This window comes from Oryx dammah, unplaced genomic scaffold (assembly GCF_014754425.2).
Source record: "Oryx dammah isolate SB20612 unplaced genomic scaffold, SCBI_Odam_1.1 HiC_scaffold_28, whole genome shotgun sequence".
Classification (NCBI taxonomy): domain Eukaryota; kingdom Metazoa; phylum Chordata; class Mammalia; order Artiodactyla; family Bovidae; genus Oryx; species Oryx dammah.
In genome coordinates this window covers 71296476-71318249 of record NW_024070212.1, presented here as the reverse complement: position 1 = coordinate 71318249, position 21774 = coordinate 71296476, and the positions used below count along the sequence as shown (strand labels likewise).

At 37.2% G+C, this 21774-nt stretch overlaps 1 protein-coding gene across 1 annotated transcript in view; it reads right to left on the bottom strand.

The window, feature by feature from the left end:
* The window catches only part of NEGR1 (neuronal growth regulator 1), a 1022884-nt gene that overhangs the window by 496431 nt on the left and 504679 nt on the right, over positions 1-21774 (bottom strand). The window lies entirely within an intron of this gene.

The following is a 21774-nucleotide window of genomic DNA, read 5'->3' as shown; positions in this document are numbered from 1 at the left end:
AAATCAAATCCCTTATGACTATACAGTGGGAGTGAGAAATAGATTTAAGGGCCTAGATCTGATAGACAGAGTGCCTGATGAACTATGGATGGAAGTTCATGACATTGTACAGGACACAGGGAGCAAGACCATCCCCAAGAAAAAGAAATGCAAAAAAACAAAATGGCTGTCTGAGGAAGGCTTATAAATAGCTGTGAAAATAAGAGAAGCATAAAGCAAAGGAGAAAAGGAAAGATATACCCGTTTGAATGCAGAGTTCCAGAGAACAGCAAGGAGAAATAAGAAAGCCTTCCTCAGTGATCAATGCAAAGAAATGGAGGAAAACAATAGAACCGGAAAGACTAGAGATCTCTTCAAGAAAATTAGAGATACAAAGGGAATATTTCATGCAAAGATGGGCTCAATAAAGGATAGAACTGGTATGGACCTAACAGAAGCAGAAGATATTAAGAAGAGGTGGCAAGAATACACAGAAGAACTGTACAAAAAACATCTTCACTACCCAGATAATCATGAAAGTGTGATCACTCACACTCACCTAGAGCCAGACATCTTGGAATGTGAAGTCAGGTGGGCCTTAGGAAGCATCACTATGAACAAAGCTAGTGGAGGCAATGGAATTCCAGTTGAGTTATTTCAAATTCTAAAAGATGATGCTGTGAAAGTGCTGCACTCAATATGTCAGCAATTTGGAAAACTCAGCAGTGGCCACAGGACTAGAAAAGGTCAGTTTTCATTCCAATCTCAAAGAAAGGTAATGCCAAAGAAAGCTCAAACTACTGCACAGTTGTACTCATCTCACATGCTAGTAAAGTAATGCTCAAAATTCTCCAAGGCAGGCTTTAGCAATATGTGAACCATGAACTTCCAGTTGTTCAAGCTGGTTTTAGAAAAGGCAGAGGAACCAGAGATCAAATTGCCAACATCTGCTGGATTATCGAAAAAGCAAGAGAGTTCCATAAAAACATCTATTTCTGCTTTATTGACTATGCCAAAGCCTTTGACTGTGTGGATCACAATCAACTGTGGAAAATTCTGAAAGAGATGGGAAACCCAGACCACCTGACTTGCCTCTTGAGAAACCTGTATGCAGGTCAGGAAGCAACAGTTAGAACTGGACATGGAACAACAGACTGGTTCCAAATAGGAAAAGGAGTACGTCAAGGCTGTATATTGTCACCCTGCTTATGTAATTTATATTCAGAGCACATCATGAGAAACGCTGGGTTGGAAGAAGCAGAAGCTGGAATCAAGATTGCCAGGAGAAATATCAATAACCTCATCTATGCAGATAACACCACCCTTATAGTAGAAAGTGAGGAAGAACTAAAGAGCCTCTTGATGAAAGTGAAAGAGGAGAGTGCGAAAGCTGGCTTAAAGCTCAACATTCAGAAAACTAAGATCATGGCATCTGGTCCCATCACTTCATGGCAAATAGTTGGGGAAACAGTGGAAACAGTGGATGACTTTATTTTGGGGGGCTCCAAAATCACTGCAGATGGTGATTGCAGCCATGAAATTAAAAGACACTTGCTCCTTGGAAGGAAAGTTATGACCAACCTAGACAGCATATTAAAAATCAGAGACATTACTTTGCCAACAAATGTCCATCTAGTCAAGGCTATGGTTTTTCCTGTGGTCATGTATGGATGTGAGAGTTGGACTATAAAGAAAGCTGAGCACTGAAGAATTGATGCTTTTGAACTGTGGTGTTGGAGAAGACTCTTGGACTGCAAGGAGATCCAACTAGTCCATCCTAAAGGAGATCAGTCCTAGGTGTTTATTGGAGGGACTGATGTTAAAGCTGAAACTCCAATACTTTGGCCACCTGATGCAGAGAGCTGACTCATTTGAAAAGACCCTGATGATAGGAAAGATTGAGGGAAGGAGGAGAAGGGGATGATAGAGGATGCGATAGTTGGATGGCATCACCGACCCAATGGACATGGGTTTATGTGGACTTCAGGATTTGGTGATAGACAGGGAGGTCTGGGGTCCTACAGTTCATGGGGTCACAAAGAATCACACATGACTGAGTGACTGAACTGAACTGAGTCTCCAGCCATACTACAGGACTCCATACCTAATCTCAAAGATGACTTTTTACAACTCTGTGTCTTGGCATGCTGCATTTGCTATACATCTTTAATTCTTCAGCTTAGTTCAGTAGCTTAGTCATGTCTGACTCTTTGCACCCCCCATGGAGTGAAGCATGCCAGGCTTCCCTGTCCATCACCAAGTCCCAGAGCTTGCTCAAACTTATGTCCATTGAGTCAGTGATGCCATCCAACCATCTCATCCTCAGTGGTCCCCATCTCCTCCCTTTACTTCTTAATTTCCACTTTTATAATTTCCTCTAGATAATAGTAAGGATAGGGTAGAAAAAGATGGATATTTACAAAGTGTCTATATTGAAAGTGGACTGCAGCCTGCCAGGTTCCTCTATCCATGAAATTCTCCAAGCAAGAATACTGGGGATCTTCCCACCTCAGGGACTGAACACAAGTCTCCTGCATTACAGCCAGATTCTTTGCCATCTGAATTCCCAAGAAAGCAGATATTAAAAATATTGGTGTCAAAATAATGAGTAAAAGTAATTCCTATTTTCAAGGAGTATTTGGTCTATTGAAAAGTTATCTACCCAATTAAGTGCTCTATCAGCTCTTTATATATATATGTGTGTGTGTATATATATATGTGTGTGTATATATATGTATATATAAAGTTTATAACAAGTCATTTCATAAAATATTGAAAGATCACAGGGGGAAAACACTTCTTGGGGAGAGTGTCTCCCTGGGGAGACATCAGGGAAAATTTCATAAAAGAGAAAAGAGGGCATTCTCCCATGAGGAAGCACATGATTCCAGATAACTGTTGTACTATTTATTTATCCTTTTGTTTTATCCATTTCATCTAACAAACAAATCCTCTAAATCATCTAACAAATCCTCTAAAATGTGCCAGGTATAGTGATTAGCAAGATTTCAACCCTTGTGCAAAAGAACTCACTGTCTAATATACCTCACATCAGGGAAGCATTGAGGATGTTCTAACAGCTCTGGGAGTATGCAGGAGAATACAAAGGAAGCTTTCAAAGAGTAAATGAAGCAATAGTGAGATAAGCAGAATTCCAGGCTTGTTACAAATATCATCGACCTATCCATTTATCCTTTTGTCCATTTTAACATTCATAAACTGTCTATATGCTAATTGCTTTTTTGAAAATACTCTACAAATCCCAAGTCCTAGTTCAAATGTTAGCTCCTCTAGGAGAAATTCAGAATCTAGAGGAAATCTTTAATGTAACATAAATTATTTTACTTTTATCAGTGTTGACATCACTAGGATCTGCTGGCATATGGTTTCCATTATCATGAAATTTTTAAAGGTAGAATAATGCACAGTTTCTATGGTGTAAAGGAAGAAGCAGGAGTTTTGGAGTCAGAAGAGCTGGATTTGTGCAGTCTCTCCTGTATTGAGCTTGGACAACTATCAGACTTAGTTTCCTCATCTGGAAAATTGAAAGAGCAAAGGAGATAGTACAGTGATAATATGTAAGCAGAAAAATATAGTAAAATGTGGAGGTGGTTAGTGATTCTTTCCCTCTAACTTTCTGAGTATAAAAGTCCATTATTGTATTTTATAATATAGAACTCAATTGATGTTAAAGAGAACACAGGTATTGAAAAATGTGCTGTGTTAGAATTTTAAAAAACTGGGTTACAATCTTGATTCCAAAATTCTCTGTCACTTAATTTTCCTGAATCAGGTTTCTCACCTGAAAAATATTCTGACTACTGGTCTGACCTTGGTCAAACCCTCCTTGGTTTTATGAGAGACTGTATGTAAAATGCCTTATAAAATATAAACTCTATAGAAATATATGATATTGTATTTATCTGTTGGCTCTGATAAATTAATTCTATCCAGCTAGGTTTCAACAAAATATACATTATTCCTCTATCTGAAATATTCTATAAATTCTATGCTTCCCTATAATTTCTAAGAGAATCTCTCCAATAAGATGATTTTTTTAAAGTCTTGCTTTCTTATTTCATTCCTTGGAAAACTAAAGAATCTCACAGGACTCCCTTTCCCTCAGAATATCCTGGAGAGCATTGGATCGGCAGCCTTCATCTTTCCCTTTGACTCTTTAACATCAGATGTTATGATTTGACTTTCACTTTCTTTTATTCAAATTTCTATTTTTCTAAACATATTTTCCCTAGTGCTCTGCTGAAGTGAAGAACATCAGGGGTCACTCTCTGCATCAGCACGACCACATATTTGACTAGTTGATCCTTCAGGTCAACAACCTAGAGAGCTATTATTGAGATGTCCTTCTCATACGCTTATCCAAAACTCACAATGGAATACACTCTTCCTATTTTTATTCTTTTTTTTTTTTTTTGAATATTCCTTTTTAAAGCTCAGGACTCTATTGCCCATGCTGTAGTTTCCAGTTTTTCTTGCGGGTAAGTTATAAAAGGCATGATGGCTTTTACATTAGATTAAACAGGTTGCCGGCAGAGCCACACATTTATGTAGCCATCTCTGAGCTCATCATGTAAAACCTGAACTTCATGGATTTTAATGGGAAATTATTACTGTGGAGACTTGATAATTTATGTTAGTGATAGAGATTCATATTTTAAATTGCCAAACTTCTCGGTGATAATTGGGGAAAAATGAAGGCAGGAAAATGTAAAGGAATTTAGCTGATATCCAATCCCTCCCCCTTTACAGACTACCTGCATTTTTACAACAGGACATTCAAATCACAGCCACCTTATGGGAAACAAATGAAGGAACAAGACACTTTTAAATCCTAATTAGCAAATACCTTATGAATAGCCAAGCAGATGTTTATACAGTAAGTTATATAACAGAAATAAACTTGCATAAACATAGGAAATAATATTTTATTCCATTTTTAAATGACATAATCTTGTCCTAAATTACAGTGGTATTTAATTGGAAATCAGTTCTCTATTGTTGTCATTGATATATATATATATATATATATATATTTTAATCACCAGCACTCTTTTCTTCCTAGTCACCACTTGTGATGCTTGGTTCCTTATAACATTTGCCAGGAACTCTCCTAGCACTGACCTAGTTCTCCATCAGTGTGCTATGAACTCAGCAGCCAGAGAAAATCGTTTTAAAATGTTAAGTCAGATGTCACTTGGTTAAAACCCTCCAAAAGCTTTGCAACTCACTCAGAATACAAGCCAAAGGACTCATGGTGGCCTACAAGGCTCTACATGATTCCTTGATACCTTCTGTCCCACCACTGGATCTCCTACCTCTCTCTCCCTTATTCTTCTCTAGCAACATTGACATCTCTGCTGCTTTTAGAAGATTCCAAGCACCCTTCTATGTCAGAGCCTATGAACCCGCTGTTCTCTCTGCCGGCTACATTCTTTCTTTAAAAGCATTATGACTGGCTCTGTCATCTCCTTAGTGCTCTATACAAACTCTACCTTCTTAGTGACTGGTCCTCTGATCACTCTACCTAAAAAATGCCCAGCTCTTCTTCCCCTCCCTGGATTTATTTTTATTTATACGACTTCATAACATCTAATCCAGAGGTCAGCAGACATTTCTGTAAAGGCACAGACACAAGCCATTTATTTTTTCTTGGAAATGTTCTATACTGGCACTATGACACAAAACAGCCAAAGGCAAAAGGGGAATGAGAGTATAAACTGTGTTCTGAAACTACTGTTGTTTAGTTGATAAGTCATGCCTGGCTCTTTTGCAACCCCATGGACTGTACCCACCAGGCTCCTCTGTCCATGAGATTTCCCAGACTAGAGTGAGTTGTCATTTCCTTCTCAAGGGGATCTTTCTGACCCAGGGATCAAACCTGTGTCTCCTGCATTGGCAGGTGGATTCTTTACCATTGAGCCACCAGGGAAGCCCTCTGAAACTATGGGTTTGGTCAAAAAGTTCATTCAGACTTTCAATCCACTACTTTATTTACAAAAACAGAAGGTAGAGCCCTTTTGGATCACAGGTCCTAATTTGCTGACCCTCAATGTAACATATTGTATGCAGATTAATTTTTTCTTGTTTTATCTGTCATCTGTTTCTGGCTACATTTTGGATGTAAACTCCATGAAGGCAAAAGTTTGCCTCATGACTATCACCACTGCCTACAATAGTACCTAGAACCTAGGTGACATTTGATAAATTAATTGCTCAATAAAAGCTTTCTATTTATTCATCTAAATATCAAGATAATGGCTCACTTACTTGAATGGGAACAGTAGAAGAGGAAGACCTCTCTCCATATCCCTGTTTCCATTTCTCTTGGAAAATAACCCAAGGACCATCTGCCATGCTCACAATGATTAATAAGGGATGCAGAGCTGCCAACAGTCTGCTTCCAGAGTACTACTGCTCTGCAAATTCTTGCAATATGCTTGAGCATTCCCTTCCAAATTCTGCCCATCCAAGTCATACATGACCCTGTCATCATTATGGGAGCACCAGGAAGCTGATAGCCCTACAGTGTACATACTCATGTGTGACTGGGGGAGAGGGACAGAGATATTTATGGACTATCCAGGAAGGGGGAGTTGGTGAAGGGCAATATACTCTTACTTCTTTCCTTCGAGCACTTACTTCTAAAGTCACTTACTTATGTGACTTCCCAAATACCTTAAGAGTTAAGAGGAATTATTGTATAATAAGCGTTCTTTATATTATTGTCTCTTTATAGTGATTTCTTCAGCAGCCTATTCACAGTCTTTGCCCAGTAGATCTTATGGACCAACTGATAATCTCCAAGCAAGGTAACAGGGCATTTTTGGAATACTTTATATTTCTAAATGTAAGATTCAAATTTACTCTGTAGCTATATTAGAATAACTCTTTAACACCAATATCTAAAGCTAAGTCGCCTCAGTCATGTCCGACTCTGTGCAACACCACAGATGGCAGCCCACCAGGCTCCTCTGTCCCTGGGATTCTCCAGGCAAGAATACTGGAGTGGGTTGCCATTTCCTTTTCCAATGTTTCTAAATGTAAGTTTCAAATTTACTCTGTGGCTATATTAGAATAACTCTTTAACACCAATATCTAAATAAAATAGTTTTAAAAATCACTATATTACAATTTAACTTGTTACCAAATACAATGAGAGATAGTAGACTTTGAATTTACTGTGTGGAATGCAAAGAACTAGACTGATGAACAATGTATGGCAAAACCAACAGAGAATTGTAAAGTAAAAAAAAAAAAAATAAATAAATAAAAATAAAAAATAAAAAATGCACTTAAAAATTAAAAAAAAAAAAGCAAAGCTATATAAATTTTCGATCCGACTCTTAAGAAACTACAGAGGGGTAACATTTTAGAGTTGGAAAGTCTTTAGAAATTTAAGTGATACTTCTGCTCTTTCTATACAGATTAAGGAACTGTGTCCCCCAAAGGATAAACAATCTTCCAAATCAAAGAACATCTCTTTTAAAAGTGGGGACCATATGGGCATGAAAAAATTGGACACTATTTTATAGAACAGTGTATCTATATAATCAAATTAAAGCAGTGTAATTGGACATCCAATGAAACCAAATGGGAAAAGAGGCTGAGAAGAGGACCATTACTAGTTTAGTAGTGTTAGTCAGTCATGCCTGACTGAGATCCCATGGACTGCAACCTGCCAGGCTCTTCTGTCCATGGGATTCTCCAGGCAAGAATACTGGAGTGGATTGCCGTTCTCTTCTCCAGAGGATCTTCCTGACCTAGAGATCAAACCCGGGTCTCCTGTGTTGCAGGGAGATTCCTTACCAGTTCAGCTATAGGGAACACCATTTGAGCTACAGGGAAGACTACTAGCTTGTTAAATACTAAAAGCTAAGAAGTTACAGTCTTTTGACTATGGTTTATTTTCATCTTGCATTAGGAAAATGAATGATTACCTGTAAATTCTAAAATGTTTTATTAAATCTGCATTTTGAGAAGCCACAGAACTTGATGTTTCAGATCACTGATTCTGGAGCCAGCAGCCGAACTTTGAATCACAGCTTCAACACCTAATAGCTGTATGACTTTGGGCAATCTCCTTAGTCTCTTTGTGACTCAGCTTCTCCTCCTATAAAATGAGGATGATTGTAGTCCTACTTCCTAGCATCATTGTGAGAACTAAATGTAAAACACTTAGATAAGTGTCTAGCATACAGTAATCTCTATATGCTATTATTACAATCTAAGGGGGTGGCCTGCACAGCTCATTGGGAATGTTTGGGTTGCTTACAAACCTTTTCCCTGGCATCGGGAACTTTTAAGCTCCCTGCATTGGAGGAACTAGAAGACACTGAAGTGCCTACATGCATTGCAAATGACTGAGACTGGAATCAGATTTCCATACCCCAGTTGTCCACAGACTTATTCTCTTTCCACGCTACTCTTTCAACACCAACGAGAGCAGAAGAAATAGAACTGTCTTCATTTTTTAATTTGGCATCATTTTCACAACCCAGTATGTAATGAGAAGAATAACTTTGCTAAGAAAGATGGCTAACCTTTAAAAATAAACTGATTATTTATAAGCATAAAATGAAATTAATTTTAGAATATTACAGGGGAGACATGAGTAAACTGCAGTTATTAGGGCATAATGCAGTCACATTAATTCAAGTTAGTGAGTAATTATCACTGGTTCCATTTTTCTTTTTTAACCATTTAAGAGGTCTGACTCGATAGAGTTGAATTGAATGAACCAAATTTCACACCATGAAAGGAGAAACCACACATTTAGATAAAGTAGACTTTGCCATAACATCATTTATAAAAATCATACCAGAAATTCTAGGACATTGTGTAAGTTTTACACACACAGAGGTGACAATATGAAAAAAATTATTTATTTATTTAATATAAAAGGCAAAATAAAACAATATTTTAATTATGGTATGTTTTCCTGAATTGCATGCAATTTATAATATTGGCTTATTTTCAATATGAATAACAATAAAAATTTTAATGTTTATTATATGTAGGTGCTCCTGCAATTATTTTTTAAAAATTACTTTCTTAACTTTTTACCTTGTCCCTGTCAAATTTACTATATAAAGAAACTTGAACAAAAATAGACACATCAGGAAACGGCAAAAGAGAGAATAAAACCTATATGTGCTGACTTTATTCTTAACATTCCTAAATCTTTTTATTTATACTGTTCATATTATATATACATATATATACACACACACATACATACATATATTCTTTACATTAAGTTTCCCTTCCATCCTTATCTCTAATATGCCATTATTCACCCACTTAAAAAATTAAAATGATCTAATCTCTCACTTTCCCTCACTCATTTTTCCTAGATGTCTTTTACCCAAAACTGTCCTGGTCTAGTGATTTTTACAAACCCAACCCTGTCTGCTTCCTGTGTTAGGTCTTGATACTGCCTGTGGTTCCTCTACTCTGTATTCCTATTAAAAGGTTGGTAGTTTTCTGGTCTATTCTGTGTAATTTGCTTTATATTTTAGATTATATTGCACTGAAATAAATCAGTTGAAGTATCTGTGTGCTTCTCAAAGGAGGGACATACCTTTATTCTTCTTTAGAGACTCAATAGATAGCACAATGCTGATCACATAATATATCTGCAAAAATTTTATTTGAATACATAGGTGAGTGAAAGAGTATACTTCTTTTTTTTTTTTTTTTCAGTTAGAATTCCTATACATGGTTATTAAATTCCCAGAGTAGATGGATCCTCCTCAATCAGGAATACTCCCTAAGGGAGGATAACATTGACTACTCTGGCATTCACCCAAAGTGATGATTATAAGTAATAAACAGGAAGAGTGTCCATTATTAATAGGACATTAAAATATCATTTCTTAACATTTATTATGTGCTAATCACTTTATATATGTTACCTTATTCATTCCTCCCCACAACACTTTAAGGTGATATTTCTGTTCATGTTTCTATAGAGAAAACTGAGTCAGTAATGTCAATAAATTGCCCAAAGTCACACTACCTCACATATCTCTGAAAAGAAAGTTAGTTTATAGGAACTAAATTATATTCTGTCCCTGGTTTCTTCCTTAGTTATGGTGGGCAGCATGCACTGATGGATTGACCACATGGTTGCCCGAAAGCTATAGTAGCAAAAGACTTAAACAATTCCACAGTATCTCTGATTGACATTACTCAGGCCAAGCAATTTGCAATTATTAAGACCGTGCAGCTTATTCCCCTTGGAGGCCAGGGGCATGCAGTTCTTGGTCACAGATGCACCCTGAAAGGGACATTTTGTTCTGTTTCTCACTTTATCCTCAGGGTTGAAGGCTCTAGCACTGGCTAAAGTTTAGACTGAAGAATAACATGTGTATAATTTACTGGCTTTCACTACAATTTGATTACACCCCAAAATTAGAAGGTCATCAGGGGAAAACAGGAAAATAAATTTATCTGTGAGGGAATTGTGACTAAAGTAATTTTTCCTGGTACATTGATGAATGTTGTATAGTAGGTAAAAAAAAAAATGACAGAATTTTTTTATATCCTTAATTTATTGACACAAGTGCCCTCCAGCCTCCAAAGCACCTTCATCTGACAGAAATTAAACAAAATTTCAAAGAAAAGGGCAACACAAGACAGGAGCTATTTTCAGTGCTGAAATAGAACAGGAACTACAATAAACAGAAAAATCCTTCCGACAAAGCATACAATAAATAAAACATCAAAAGCACAAACAGAAGAACTCAATTAAAGTAGAAAAGTTTTCAGTCTTCCCCTGAAGGACATAAATATTATTATTTATTATTTATATAGTGCTCTAGGTGCACGTGGCTTTATATACCAGGTTGAATATCATACAAACAACAAAAAACAGTGTCCTGTAGGGCTTCTGATTTAGGGACACATTGAGAACAGCATTATTGTATGGACTATTTTATACGAAGAAAAACAATATATTGAAAACAGTTCAGTAAGTCACTTTTTAGAAGAGAAGACACTTTAATAGGTTTTCCAATGAAGAGAAGTTCAAGGTCAGATCTGATGTGGATGTTTGCATTACTTTAACAACTAAAAACAAGGTGAATAAAAAATGAAAGAGTAGCGTGATAAAATATTAGTAATTAGAACTTCCCAGTGGTAGTTCCTGACTCCTCATCTTCCTAATTTTCAGCATTAGTTCCCCAGTAAATCAGTCCTCAAATGTTCTTCTAGTCATGCCTGTAGACTCAATATAGAGCCTCTCCAACAAGTCTATAAGCACCTAATCCACTGTATCCCTTTGGGTTTAAGATATCTTGAGTGGTTTCTGTTTCTAGTATGGAACAAAGACATATACATCTTAAAACATGTCTTGTGAATAATATGGTTATGCTCTACTGTTCTTTTGTGCTGAAAGCATTATTTTTAAAATGTCAACATTTGAAATATAACACAATTTTTTGAACCCAGGTTTGAGATACTTTTATTTTCCCTCATATGAATATATACCAAAAAATAAAGGTGAAAAAAGATTTCCCCTTAAAGGAAGAGATGAAGAGGAGGCAAAGAGGCAAGATAAATGCCAATGGTAGTCTCTTTTGGGTTAAAAAAAATCTATTTGAATAATTTAAAAATCTCTAATTGAATAGTTTAAAAAATCATGAGAAGAATAGTAAAATGTCTCCTAACTAGACCATTAGCAATTATTAGAAAAAAGAATTTTGGCTTCAGAGGCAGTGTTGGAATTGTTTTTGACATTATGTTTCACAACATACCATATTCATCCATTATAATGTCAGTAAGAATAGGGTAATCAAATAATAATGAAGAGCAGATACTTTCCCAACCATTTAACTCTTTTAATATTTCAATATTCAAAAAAATGATAAAAGACCATATCTATCATGAATAATATAAGCTGTACTTTAAATAATGACACAAATATTTGACCTAACAAGTTTTGTATATTTTAATTAAAATAATGGAGATATTAAATTGTTTCATCAAAAAATTTCTCCAATATTTTGATCCTTTAAATAATCTATACTATGTAATAACTCTCACCAATATTGTTGATAGTTTAGGGTTTCATCCTGAGAAGACAAGGGTACTTTTATGCTTAGTTTGTGCTTTGTGGCTGACTTTATGGTCAGTAAATAACACTTAGAAAATCTAGTGTATTTTAATGACTATTGTATATTTGATAAATAAATGTGTTGAGAGGAGATGGGATAATGGAATGCTCTCTGGATGCAGTGTCAGAAGATATATCAAGGTTCTACATTGACAATTACAAATTTGGTAAGTCATTTAACCTTCCCAAACTGTAGTTTCCATCTCTGAAAAATGAGAATATACTTCCTTTTTATTGTTATAATTAAATGGGACAGGGTAAATGAAAGTTGTTTGTGAGGCACAAAGGTTATACAAATGATAAGTATCAATAATATTTTGCTTTAGAAAGTGGAAATACAAAAAGCGAGGTACATTTTTGCTCCCCTAAAGGAGATTTACATACAAGAATGTATATAAATCTAAACCAAAACATGTAAACCATTATGTCATATAAAAAGAGTACTTGTTTCAAGCTCAGTCATGTCCAATTCTTTGCGACCCCATGGACCATAGCATTCAATGATCCTCTGTCCATGGTATTGTCCAGGCAAGAATACTGGAGTGGGTTGCCATTTTCTTCTCTAGGAAATCTTCCCCACACAGAGATTGAACCCCCATCTCCTACATTAGCAGGCAGATTCTTTACCACTGAGCCACTAGGGAAGCCTGTAAAAATATTATATCAGCATATAAATTTATTATTATTATTTTTTTTTACTGAAAATAGTTTAGGATTATTATCAAATTTGGAAAAAGTTATTTCTATTTTCTATCAATATAATCTGCTTGACTAGCCCTTTGAATTGAATATCATTAAACAATTTGTGATCAATGTCCTCTTTCTAGTGGTAAACATGAATTTTACATTATCTTCATCGACACCATTATTCCATATCTAAACAACAAGAAATTTAAATCTCTTTCCAATGAATTTTTAAAATCCACTCCTCCTAATTACTTAATAGAGTATTTTTGGAAGATATTTCTGTGGGTATAACTCAAAATAACCACTAAACACAGAAATAACTGTGAACCACAAAAAGTATCCCACAGCACCTCAATCGAGAGAATCCCCAACTCAATTTTCATTTTGGTGGCCACCCTAATGTCTTCTAACACAAAAGAAAGCATAGAAAGACACAGTGGTCTTAATCAATTGAGGTAAAATACCTTATCTTCATGGGATTCCCCAGTGGCTCAGCAGTAAAGAATCCACTGCAATGAAGATGTGGGTTCGATTCCTGGGTTGGGAAGATCCCTTGGAGGAGGAAATGGCAACCCACTCCAGTATTCTTGCCTGGAAAATCCCATGGACAAAGTAGTCTGGCAAGCTACAGTCCACAGAGTTGCAAAAAAAGGACACAACTGAGCGACTAACAACAACCTCATCTTCATAATTTGTGTATAGATATAAATCTAGATATATGAATACATTACTACAGTCCCTTCCAAGGCCTCTAAAAAGCTAAACTTTCACGAGATTCATGGAAAATCTACTTATGTTGCCAAAAAATGTATTATGTACTTTCTACTATTATCCTAACCATATTAAACTGCTTCTAGTTCACTAAAAGCTATATCCTATTCCTGAAATTCTTTCTTCCCTACCCTAATATACACACACACATAGTGTCTTTCTGTTTCTCTCTTTCATTCATAAACACACACACACATACACACACGAGGATAGCAGCCTTTTTATCTAGTTCATTCCTCCTTAGCCTTCATGTTTTAGCATAGACATTATTTCTTTTAGGAATATTCCCGCATCTCCAAAACTCTAGTTAGGAATTCCTCCTGAATGCTCCACATCTTTCACCTGTTTCTATGAAGGTAGCATCCTTCCATGTCCTTTACATAGATTAATATTCAGTATCAAGTAGAGTTCCTGGATTAAAATACTTGTTATGTAAATATCTGCTGAATGAGTAAATAAGAGAAAGGATTCTAGAAGAAATAAGGTAAACTAGTTACTTAAGTCAGTTGATACAATGGTCAAAAACTTAATTATATATACAGAGAAACTGATAAATACAGGTAAGTATAGTTAACACATAAATTTATATAAATATGTGTAAAAAAATGAATAATTGTAGAATAGTGAAAAAAAGTCCCATGATATAGCCTCCCAGATTAAAATAACTGGAAAACACAGCAGGAAAAAGTGAATATCTTACTAAAATTCTGGAAGACAGAAAGGTTGTCGATAAAGGAAAGGCAATTAGTCTCACATTTATTTAATGTGATGGATACTGACTGCTAGATTATGTTGACAGTGCTATATAAAGGTTTTATTTTCAGGTAATAGAATAGTGTAGAAAAGGTAGCTAAAGAGAGTAAATATTTGAAATTTTCCTGGTTGATATATTTGTTTAATAAAGATTAAAACATGATAGAAAAACATATGGAATATATATTCAGGTCATAAAACCATAACCACTCTAAAGAATAATTATTTTGATTTTCTTTTTCCTTCCTTTTACTTAATAATGAGGGAAATACTATCATTTTTTTGATAATCTGTGATATGTAACAGTAGACTTAATACATTAATGGACTTCCCAGACTTGTTTGCATAGTTCATATGAAATATGTATTATAAATTGAGCATCTATTAACCCTGTGAAACATACCACCTGCTTTAAACATTTTTACACATAGGAATGCAATATTGACAAAAATCTGGCACAAAATCTTACAATTTTCTTTTATTTTTAACTCTAAAAAGTGTTATTATTTTTATATAACAACGTTGGACACATCAGACTTAAAAATTTCACCTGTCCTCCTGCTTAAGCAAGGTCTCCAGAAATGGTCCTCAAGGACAATATACACATAAAAGTGATTGATTAAGAAAGTAGCCAGGAAAGAGAACTTCTCAATCAGATAAAGAAAATCCATGGGTAAAATAATACTTAATTGTTAAATATTATAAATTATCCCAAAGATTGGGAAAAAAAGATGGCTATTTAACCACTTCTTTTTTTAATTTGTTAAATTGAAACATAGTTGACTTACAATGTTTCAGGTATACAGAAAAGTTTATATATATATATATATATATATATATACACATTGTGAAGTGAAAGTGAAGTCACTTAGTCGTGTCTGATTCTTTGCAACCCCATGGACTGTAGCCCACCAGGCTCCTCGGTCCATGGGATTTTCCAGGCATGAGTACTGGAGTGGATTGCCCTTTTCTTCTTCAGGGGATCTTCCCGACCCAGGAATTGAACCCAGGTCTCCCGCACTGAGGGCAGACACTTCACCGTTTGAGCCACCAGGGAAGCCCATGTGTAAATCTTTGAGGAACACATCAGATTAGGGGAGAACGGCAGGCCTGGAAAGCACATGGATGTTCTGAGCCCTTTCCGCATACCTTGCCCTCTGTATCTCTCCCCCCTGGCTGTCCCTGAGTTGAGCATACCAAAATCATTACACACAATATCTGCAGAACATGCACAGCCATCTTCAGAACAACCATCCATGAAAAGGAGAAAAAGACGGGAACCTACAAGAAAAGATCTTCTGTAGCTAAAGACATTAAGAACTACAACAAGACAAGTATTGTAGGCAGATCTGTGATAAATTCAAATCCCATACCCCCTGGGAAAATAACTATATTACAAGTGTTCCACAGGAGTAAGTTTTGAACCCACATCAGATATCCCAGTCCAGAGGTATGCCACCAGGGAGAAGAACCCCTAGAATATTTGGCTTTGAAGGTCAGCGGGACTTAACTGCAGGAGCCCCACAGGATCATGGGAAATAGAGACTTCATTCTTAAAGGGCACATACAAAGTCTCATGTCCACAGGCATACAGGGCAAAAGAAATAATCTGATAGAACCCTAGGCCAGATCTACCTGCCTGTCTTAGAGAATCTTCTGGAGGGATCAGGGGAGTGCCTGCAGCTCATCCTAGGGACACAGACACTGATGGCAGACATACTAGGGAACATTCAACCATATAAACACTGTTGGTATTGGTGGCTGACATCTTGGTTCAGTGGCACAAAGACCTGCCCTACACAATAGCCTGTAGGTGACACTGTTGGGACACCTCAGGCCAAACAACTGAGTGGGGACACAGCCCCACCCATCAGCAGACAGGCTGCCTAAAGACTAAAGAGCTCACAGGCAGACACAGCCCATCCCACCAGGGGACCAAAATCATCCATCCACGAGCGCAGAGGCACTGGCCACTCCAACCAGAAAGCCTGAGGAATCCTCTCCACCAGCTACATCCACCAGGGGGCAGACACCAGAAGCAAAAAAGCTACAATCCTGAACATAGACTATATCCTACCCTGGGATCAGCTGGACCCTGGCCTGGCTTAATAGCAGGCAAATACAGCCTGGTGGCTCAGAGGTTAAAGCGTCTGCCTCCAATGCGGGAGACCTGGGTTTGATCCCTAGGTCGGGAAGATCCCCTGGAGAAGGAAATGGCAACCCACTCCAGTATTCTTGCCTGGAGAATCCCATGGACTGAGGAGCCTGGTGGGCTGCAGCCCATGGGGTCACAAAGAGTCGGACACAACTGAGTGACTTTACCTACCTACCTACCTACAACCTTTAGGACACCAACTTCAAGCCTATACCCAACTGTGTCGGGAGCCAAATATCCACCCCCTCCCTATTCCAGTAATCTGAAAGGAGTTCTGGGATCCTTGGGCCCCACAGCCAGACTTTAGGAACTAACTCTACCTGCCAGTAAACCTGTACTAACCCCAGAGACTTTGTGACTTTGGGGCCCTAATTCTGCCCACCAGTGAACAAGCATTATCCCTTGGCCACCTAGGATTCTGCAACCAGCCACCTCTTGGTCAGGTCCCACTAAGCAGCAGTTAGCAGCATCCACACAGCCCTAACAGACTGCCCACATATTTAGCCTGCCACTATAGAAGGACCAACTCAGCTCTCTAAAAGTGAACCCCTAGAGCATATAGCTTGTATAAAGAGAGAGGAGTGCACTGCTGGGATGCACAGGATGTCTCCTACAGAGGGCCACTTATCCAAAGTCGAAAAACTTAACTAACCTATCATATACATAAAAATACAATAGCAACTTATGCAAAATGAGGCATCAGAAGAATACGTTATAGGCAAAGGAACAAGATAAAACCCTAGAAAAAGCACCAAGTGATGTTGAGATAAGCAACCAATCCGAGAAAGGGTTCAGAGTAATGATCATAAAGATGATCAAAGTACTCAGGGGGAGAATGGATGTACAGCATGAGAAGTTAGAAGCTTTTAACAGAGTTAGAGAATACAAAGAACAATCAAACTGAGATGAAGAATAGCTGAAATGAAAAATATACTAGAAGGAACCAATAGAAGACTAAATAATTTAGAAGAACTAATCAGTTAGCTGGAAGACAGAGTTAAGGGAACCACTGCCACAGAACAAAAAAGAAAAAAAATGAGGACAGTTTGAAGGAGCCTCTGGGACAACACCCACCCCACTAATATTTGCATTATAGTTATCTCAGAAGAAGAGAGAAAGAAAGGGCCCAAGAAAATATGTGAATAGATAATAACAGAAAATCTCTTTAACTTAGGAAATGAAATAGCCAAGTCCAGGAAATGCAGAGTCCCATACAGGAGTAACCCAAAGAGGAATACACCAAGACACATTATAATCAAAATGACAAAAATTAAAAATAGAGAACACTAAAAGCAGCAAGGGAAAAATCAACAGATAACATACAAGGGAACTCCCATAAGGTTATCAGCTGATTTTTCAACAGAAACTCCACAGGCCAGAAGGGAGTGGCAAAGCATATTTAAACTGAAGAAAGGGAAAAACCTACAACCAAGAATACTCCATCCAGCAAGGCTCTCATTTAGATTTGAATTTATTGCAAATCTGCCCCCCTACTTGTCTTGTAGTTCTTTATGTCTTTAGCTACAGAAGATCTTTTCTTGTAGGTTCCCGTCTTTTTCTCCTTTTCATGGATGGTTGTTCTGAAGACGGTTGTGCATGTTCTGCAGATATTGTGCGTAATGATTTTGGTATGCTCAACTCGGGAACAGCTAGCGGGGAGAGATACAGAGGGCAAGGTATGCGCAAAGGGCTCAGAACATCCACGTGCTTTCCAGGCCTGCCGTTCTCCCCTAATCTGCTTGTGTTCACCTAAAAGGTTTACAGTTTTAAAAGATTAATTTAATTATAAGTAATTAAAGTAGTCCAGGCTTCCTTTGTAGCTCAGCTGGTAAAGAATCCACCTGCAATGCAGGAGATGCTAGTTTGATTCCTTTGTCAGGAAGATCCCCTGGAGAAGTGACAAGCTACCCACTCCAGTATTCCTGGGCTTCCCTGGTGGCTCAGATGGTAAAGAATCTGCCTGCAGGGTAGGAGACCTGGGTTCAATCCCTGGCTTGGGAAGATCCCCTGGAGGAGGACATGGCCACCCACTTGCCTGGAGAATCCCCATGGACAGAGGAGCCTGATGGGCTACAGTCCATGGGGTCACAGAGTTGGACATGACCGAGGGAATAAGCACATCAGAAAGTTATGTTCGGGGATTATGTAATTAATAATAAAGGAACATTCAGTAGGCTTTTCCCTGAACTTTGGTGAAGGAGCAGATATTAGTCTGAAAAAAGAAAAATTGCTAACCATTAGAGAAAAATATCTTAAAATTAGGAATAGGTTGAAGACTTAAAAAAAAGCTAGCTTAAATTAGGTTTGTTGTTTATTTACACTATGTTTAAAGTTTTATCAGGAGGAGGGAGTCATTAAGTATAGCTGTCTCATATTTTTAATTCTAGAAATTGATACTGTACACCATCTTAAGGACTAGGTAATAATTTTATTATTCATTCTGTTCCACTGTGTGAAATTATGTTGACTTAGAGCTAGGTTAAAAAAATAAATTAAAAAAAAAAAACTATGAATGTGACTATTATCTGAATCTGTAAGTGCCTTTTTATTCATTCCAATTTGTATGCTCAAATTTGAGTTCATATCACACTCATGAGATGTTTTTTAATGAATGTGCTACCCTGAAAAGGTGAATGTTCAAAACACTGCAGAAGCAAATGCGCCCAAAATTCAATAAACTAACAGATTTTGTATGTGCCTCAGCTAAGCAGGGTTTTGAAAATTCACCCTGAAGGCTAGAATATTGTCTTTGTAAGAATCTGAGCTTTCATATGAACACCTGGGGATACGAGAGCTGTGAGAAACAAATCTAATATAAGTTAAACGCTATTGCAAGGTTGCATTAAATAGAAGAGCTGTACAAAAGTTCTCCTTCGTCTTGGAGTTTTTTCTCCACCGTATGTCAAGAATATCAAGTACTGTACTATTTATCATCAATGTTTCAGTGACTTGGGAATGCAGAATATATCTTATAAAGTGCCACTTAAGTAGGTTTACAAATGTAGGTGACATGCTAAGCTGAGCCACGGAAAGATATTGTCCAAGGAATGGTCTCAGAAGTGAGCGACCTAATCATTTTAGAAGGGCTTATCTAAATCTTAGATCTCTAAAATTCCAATTGTCCTTCCAACTGTAAGTTGATACAATGATATTTCAGGTAGAGGTTATGTGTGGACAACAATACTTTGGGATGAATTTATCTTCTCAGGGCACCTCTGATGGCACCATTTTAAGTGTCATATATGTGCTCAGTTGCTCAGTCATGTCTAACTCTTTGCAACCCCGTGTACTCTAGCCCACCAGGTTCCTCCATCCATGGGATTTCCCAGGCAAGAATACTGGAGTGGGTTTCCATTTTCTTCTCCAGGGGATTCTCCTGACCCGGGAATCAAACCCAGGTCTGTATAAGTGACAGATATTAATATATTCTCTTGAATTAATTACTTGTCCTTTTAAACTTTATGGTTTCCCATGACACAGTTCTGTGGATTATCCTAACAGCAGACTAGTATTGTTGTGCTATAGACAATAGTGCTATTCATTAAATATTACTGTGACAATCCAGCTACAAGGGGCCCAGGAAGTATAATAAGCAGAGGCATGTGTTATACCAGAAGTGACGTATGTCATTTCCTGTTGGGTTGGAAACCCTGTCAAGCATGCTCTCTTTTCCCTCCAGATAGACAGGCTGCTCTATTTTCAAAATCTCTCATTCTACAATGAACAAAGCTCCTTTATTTACCATGGCAGACACAGAACCATAAATAAAACTTGGTATGTTAAGTCACTGAAAATTAAAGGTCCTATAATATTTCAGTGTAATTTATTTAGCCCATTCTGACAGATAAAGGTTGTATCCATTTCAAATTTCAGTAACACATTTCTAGCCATGCTGCTAAGAACAGTTTGTGGAACAAACATAGGCAACAATTTACATTATCTAAGATTGTGATTGCACAATAAACCAACATGGCCACAAACATCCATTCACACTTGTTCCCACATAGTCAATGTTGTTCCTCTTATTCTACTTAATTTGTTCTTTATTCCTCTTCCTGAAAAAACCTTATGAGGTTAGTTGAAGTTGGGCTACCCTTAGGCTTTACCAATGTTTGATACTCAAAGTCAACAGAGCCTGTATTTTATGTCTCAGACATACTTTTTACTGCTATTCCTCTCAGTTCTTATGCATTCCTAAAGATATAAAAGAGAAAGGACAAATAGCATGTTTTGAGCATTTTGTTTGGCGCAAGAGTCAATTTACCTACATTTATAGAATAACATTTATGTTTGCAAAGTAATTTGAGTTTCAGATTTGAAAATAAATATAGAAATAATATATTAAATATAGAGTCCATGGCAAAACATTATATCTAAGGTTTGTTTTGCAGTGTAGAGCTAAAATATTTGTTGACAGGATAAAATGACTGCAGAATTTTTAAAAAGAGAAACGTTATTGTATCATAGGTTAGTAGGAATGTTTTGGAATAAAAACATGAGGTTAAGTCCTTATCAGTTCAGTTCAGTTCAGTCACTCAGTCCTGTCCGACTTTTTGCGACCCCATGAATTGCAGCACACCAGGCCTCCCTGTCCATCACCAACTCCCGGAGTTCACTCAGACTTGCGTCCATCGAGTCAGTGATGCCATCCAGCCATCTCATCCTCTGCCGTCCCCTTCTCCTCCTGCCCACAATCCCTCCCAGCATCAGAGTCTTTTCCAATGAGTCAACTCTTTGCATGAGGTGGCCAAAGTATTGGAGTTTCAGCTTTAGCATCATTCCTTCCAAAGAAATCCCATGGTTGATCTCCTTCATGGTGAGCTCAAAATAATATTGTTTTTGACTCATTCCTAAAAGTTGATTGGCAGAAAGCTAAGAGAAGCTCAACATTAATCAGCCAAGATGTTAAAGTCATGGGAGAAAGGCAAGCAGATGGAGGAACCATTGCAGCCAGAGTCATGGAAAAGAAGGGGGAAGAGTTTATTATAAAGCAGATGAGGATGCTAAATAGGCTTAGAAGGACCAGATACTGTTACAAAGGGTTGACTGATGGGGCAAAGTGGATAATAAGGCAAATCGAAGATTCCTAAAAATTAAAAAAAAAACACACACAAAATATTATGTTAAATCCTTGAGGTGCAATTGTCTCACTATGTGACTGCACCTGTTAATTAGTATATATGGCTTATTGTCTTTTCCTTACAATATAAAAAATGACATATACCTTTACCAATTCATAGAGTAGTTAAGTAAGATAATGTATATAAAGGCTTGGTGAATATCTCAAACAACC